The 5,978-nt window shown below is 33.5% G+C and overlaps 1 long non-coding RNA gene across 1 annotated transcript; it reads right to left on the bottom strand.

Moving 5' to 3' along the window:
* Nucleotides 1-294: 294 nt before the first annotated feature.
* LOC107857075 lies at nucleotides 295-3,207 on the bottom strand. The gene is made up of 3 exons (XR_001670775.2): nucleotides 2,990-3,207; nucleotides 1,030-1,518; nucleotides 295-929 (listed from the first exon to the last, which is right to left on the bottom strand). It is a non-coding gene; the product is annotated as an uncharacterized LOC107857075 (long non-coding RNA).
* Between the last annotated feature and the right edge of the window lie 2,771 nt (nucleotides 3,208-5,978).

The raw sequence follows: 5,978 nt of genomic DNA on the forward strand, positions 1-5,978 counted from the left end.
TTGCACTCAAAGTTTGGCAAAACTTCTAAGTTAATCAGTTTTCACAATGTTTTGTAATTGACATGTCTTAATTGTTTATGTCACAAATCATTAGACTTAAGCAAGTAAGAAGAAACTAAACTTTTATTAATTTTAACATTCATTACATTCATTTTGAATAGGCCCTCAGTGAGGTAGTCTTTTTTCTACATACACTTCTCCTTTACAAAGTATAATTTTCCGAAAATAAATACACATTTGAATCCATTTTTGTCAAGAAGTGATATAGAAATCAAGTTCTTCCATAAATCCGGTACATACAGGACATTGTTCAAAGTTAACTCTTTGCCTGGTGTCATTTTCAGGCAGAATTTTTCCGTTCTTTCAACTTTTGCAGTTGCGGAGTTAGCCATATATATCTTCTCTTCGTCTTGAGCCGGAGCAAAAATAGAAAATAACTCCTTATTTGCACAAATGTGGCCGGTGGCACGAAATCCATCCACCATTCTCGAGGATTTTCCATCAAGTTGCATTCAGACAACATGACACAGAGATCGTCTATTTTTTTTTTGGATTTAGCCACATTTGCTTGGTACTTCTTTTTCCCTTTCTTTGGGGCACGACAATCTGTTAACTTGTGGCCAATTTTGCCACAGTTAACGCATTTTCTCTTGAATTTATTCTTTTGTTGATTGCTTTCCTGTCCAGCTTTCTTCTATTTTTTGAAGTTGTTGTGGTCGTCTTCTACAATATTTTCTCCACTTATTGCAGAATTTTCTTTCGATCTTTTTTCGTGGCTTTATTGTCTTTTTCAATGCACAGTCTTACTATAAGATCTTTGACTGTCATCTCCTTTCGCTTATGTTTCAAGTAGTTCTTGAAGTCCTTCCACATAGGTTGTAAATTCTCTATTATTGCCGCGACTTTAAACTCCTCATTCACAACCATACCTACAATAAAGTTTATGTGAACATTAAGAACATTTTTAACATGTTCAACTAAGGTATTCATTAAATTCATATTTTTCGCGAGGAGATCGTGGATGATTACTTGCAGTTCCTGGACTTGAGATACAACAGATTTGCTGTCAATCATTTTAAACTCTAGGAATCTTACAACGAAGAACTTTTTGATTCCCGCATCCTCAGTCTTGTATTTTCTTTTCAGTGCCCCCACAACTCTTTTGTTGTCTTCATTCAACTATACACGTTGTATAGTTCATCTTGGAGGCCATTTAGAATATAATTCCTGCATAGGAAATTTGAGTGTTTCCACGCCTCCATAACGACAAATTTCTCCTGGGCCGAAGTTCCTTCGGGCACTTCTGGAGCTTCTTCAGATGTAAATTGTTGAAGACATAAAGTTGTAAGGTAGAAGAACATATTCTGTTGCCACCTTTTGAAATCAACACCCATGAATTTTTTGGATTTTTCCGCTGGTGCCATTGCCTGCGGAGCACTCATACGATTCGTTGTGACAACATTAGTTGCTGCCACAGTCATTGCAGTATCATACATATGACTGTCCGTAGTTATTTTCCTGTCACAATAAGACAGTAAATTTTAGTATATGGAAATACTACTTATAAAGTTGTAGCAACTTTAAACACCCCTTGTTTCTAATTTAACGATGAAGTTTTTATGACTTCAATCGTCAACCGAGTGATCTTTAACTTGTGATGAATATTTTATTTCTCCAAACCACTTGTTAAGTTCAAACGGAGTAAAAATCTTAAAACTTTAATCTTTAAAAACCAAATAATACAGATATGAAAAAAAAAACTTAAGTGAAAAGAAAATTTCACCAAACAAGCCAAATTTTTTGTTCAATTATTTCCTTAAGATTGTTGTTTCGGGTACACAATAATCTGTATTTTGGCAAAACAACTTTAACACAAGTTCAAGAATAAATCAAGAACACTTATGAAGTTTCCAACACCTTCAACACAAGATAAAAAATGACCTTTCAAAGAAGTGTGTTTTCAGTATTTTAAAGAAAATTAAATAAAGCAGAAAAGCCAAGTACTCCGAATTCACAGAGTTTCCTTAAGGAAATAATTCTCCTAAAGTACCCGAGGTCGCAGAATTTTCCTTCCAGGATAAAATGGCTTAAAAATCTAACTGTAGTGGTACCTCAAACGATCGTATTCTCTTCGAACTCACTCAACAATTAGATGATCACACAGAGTATTTTAGAAGACAAAAAATGTTTTCAAGTGCAAAAAGATTCATACTAAACCTGTGGAAAAATGCAGGTTTATATAGCCATTAAGTGCCCCTTCCGAAAGGTGAAAATGGTTCACTAGAAAGGTGTATGCTTTCTGAATAGTCATGTATGTTCATTCGAAAGAGTGTATCTTTTCTCTGAATATCCATAACCATTCAAACAGTCATACCTTTTCCTGAAATAGTGTGTCTTCTACTCAAAGAGTTGTGTCCCTTCCAAGCAACTTTTCATTTCCATTCATACTAATAATTGAACCCAACAATTTTTTCATAGAAATGATACTAACATAATAGCAGATGTCACTAACCTTTCAATAATTAGTCTTTCCTCCCCTTCCCACACCACAACATCCCTTCCTAAGAAAAAGACAAAGAAGAGATTGTGCATCATCACTGTCTCTAAACCAACTCAAAACAACATACCACATCATTTAAAAACAAAGACCCATCTTTTACAAAATTCCTCAAAGTACAAACCTAACCTTTTTGCACACCCAAATGTCAAAAAGGCTACTCAATATGCCTTTTTTCCTAGCAAATAGACAACAACATATTCAACAACACAACACCAAGTAGTTGTAAGGGTATATGTAACAGAGAACTAAAATAAAGTTACTGTATCACCCATTCGAAAGTTCAACAAATATGTTTCTTTCTTATCATGACACTACAAAAATAAATTTTTGTAGGAGACACAACTAGGATTATGTTTTAATCAATTTCAAATAGACATTCTTCATTGAAAGAAGAAATTATCAAAATGTACAAAAAAAATAAAAAAATACCTAAATTGACGTTTTTTGAGACAATACAATCGTCACCTACATGATAAATACACCCCCAATACGTCTTTTTCTTGAAAAAATATGTGATTATTAGGGGGTGGGGAGACCATCGAACTTGAAATTTTTAGAGAGAAGGTGAGGGGAGGGGGCGATGGTGGGGAGATGAAGATCTGAAAATAATGCACTAAAAAAAGGGGCAGTGCACTATTTTTGTGCGCTATCCACTTTTCTACAACTTTAACGTCGTTAATATTGTGTCATTGAAGAAAAAATATATTGTACATAAAAATAGTGCACTAAGCCTATTTTGATCATTTTTTATATCTGTGGAATAATTGTGTCATTTTCTTAAAGTGGCAATGTTTTCAATCACGGACTCCCTTTTTAACTACCCAAATTATATTCCAAACCTATCAAATCAAGGAGACTTAAAATAGATGAAAAATATAATAGAATTTGAATTTAGATCATGTGAACATACTCAAAGCACCCTATGATCGCACAACTCTCTAAAGTTGCTTCGGAGTCTCTAGCATAGCATAATTCTCTAAAATTGTGTTGCGGCCTCTAAGATAACACTTAAATAGAATAAAAGATTGCAAAACTTTAGTAGTATTATTTTTCCACCCATTTTTTTTACATTCAATCTGGGATAGTTAAATTTGTAGATGGGTCAAGAGCAAGGGTTACGACTTAACTTCGTGTTAGTAGAGAAAGTTTGTAATACAACAAGTAAAAGTTAGAAATAATGTCAGTAATGAATGGTCTAGAGTTAGAGAAAAAACTGAGGCACAACATAAAACATATAATAGAGATTAGCTATCCACGAGTTGGACTCGACAGACATTGATAGATAAAAATAAATAAATAAAACTTATAAAGACTCAAAGCTAATGAATTTTATTTCTTAGAGGCAGAGAAAAGAGTTTAGAGCATCTTTATAATGGGGAAGGAGCATTTATTATAGTGTACAAAGTTGGCCTATAACCAATAGAAAAATGTTACCCCAACCCTATAATATTGTGACTGGTGATCAAATGCCACCGGGGAGGGGAGGGGATGCCAGCCAAATATTCCATATCTGATGCAGACCAATCATGGATGATCAATGCACCCGAGATCCCCAACATATCAGTTCCCATTTTTCCTTTAATGTACAGTCGTTATAGTTGGCGACCCTACGTTATCTATACTTCTGAGAGGGTGTTTTTCCTTCTAATCCATCTCGATTTCGTCTCAAGGGTAATTCAATCATAGATAAGGTTTTTATATTTTACCCAATCCAAGATTTCACCCATTTGCTACTCCTATTTCACCGCATATAGATAGTCTCTCTATCTTTTAGGTACATTACCCTATTGCTGACGAGAAATGAAAAAAAATTGACACTATATTGGAGTTGACTGATGCCTCATCTAACTTGGCAGATGCTTTTTTAAGGCTGAATTGCCTCCTTGTATAGACGATTCCATCATATGTTTTGAAAAAACAAAGTCATTTCTTTCGGAGCGACAATCGCAGATTTTTCTTCTACTCATCGAAGCTCCTCGAACTCATATACCGACATCATCTGATCCCGACTGACTAATGGTGAAAACAATGTTGGGAATAAAGAAAAATAATACTACTATACAACTGTGAACAAAATATTATTTTGATAGTATTAATAGTACAATATAACAGTGTATATATATTTATTATACTTGAGTCGTGCTGGGCACTGTCCTAAGAAACTATTTCAGCAGTGTGAAATGTTTCCCCAGGATTAAACAAGCACTTCTCTAAATATTTAGAGGATACAGGAATCAATAAAACTATTAATACAAATACCAAAAAGTTAATTTGGAAAATGATATTACTAATAATAAGGATTGTATAATAGTAATGGAGAAGTAAATGAAGTGGAAAAGAAGAATGATTTAAACAAAGTGTGTGTTATTGTTTTTTCTCTCTACTTCATAACATATAAAGAAGCATACATATATATAGGCAAAATAATGAATATTCTTCCTACGAGATTATAACAAGTGTTAGTACGCTTGTTTTTTGATCAAAGGAAAGTTGCTTCTTTTGCTATTATTGATACACATATTATACTAAATTTCAAGAAAGAACCATACTCCTTTCAAGATTATACAAGTGTCATACCATGTGTTTTGATTCAATGGAGTAATACAACTTTGACTCTTTTTCATACACCTACATAGCCAAATGGCAAATTTAAAAACATTATGTAACACCTCTTATTTTTCATGACAGTGATTTTTTTTTCAAATAATAATTATTTTGAAATAAACTATAATTTTTCCTACAATCCCCACATTATTTCAAAATAATTTATAAAAAAAGACATATTAACTTGTTGGATTTGCATGGACAAAATGCAGTAGGTTTGGTGTCTCCTCGACTATGAACCAAACTTAGACCAATAAAATTTAACTTACAGAATTACCGGTGAAATATAATATTTATATGAACTGAATAATTCTTGTTGTAAGCCAGAGATTTTATCAATCACATTTCGATCGTAATTTTGTTGTTTAACGCAGTTTTACGCCAATAGGCCATGCGCGCGCCTGGTATTCATGGGAGCTCTAGAGACTAAGATCAAAAGTCTCATAGGAACGACCTCATTCCACTTTTCATATAGGTGAATTCATCAAGTGTACACTGCCTTAAATACACCACCCGTAAGGATTATGAATTTATTAAGAGTTAATTACTCATCCCTCCATTTTAGTAGCAGTTTAACCACTCTCAATAAGTGCGCAGAGTTAATATCGACTTGTTATTACCCATATGAACCTACTTCATGGGATCTCCAATCACATAGGTTGGGTTACCATCTCTATTGACAATCATATTGGTCTTAACCCCATCTCTTTTGAGGTTTGAAGAATTAATTTTCTTCCCATAGGTTTAGTCAGTGAATCGGCCGAATTCAATTCTGACTTTACAAAATCAATGGAAATTATTTCATCTCTCAGTA

Source organism: Capsicum annuum, chromosome 1, assembly GCF_002878395.1.
Source record: "Capsicum annuum cultivar UCD-10X-F1 chromosome 1, UCD10Xv1.1, whole genome shotgun sequence".
In the NCBI taxonomy this organism is placed as follows: domain Eukaryota; kingdom Viridiplantae; phylum Streptophyta; class Magnoliopsida; order Solanales; family Solanaceae; genus Capsicum; species Capsicum annuum.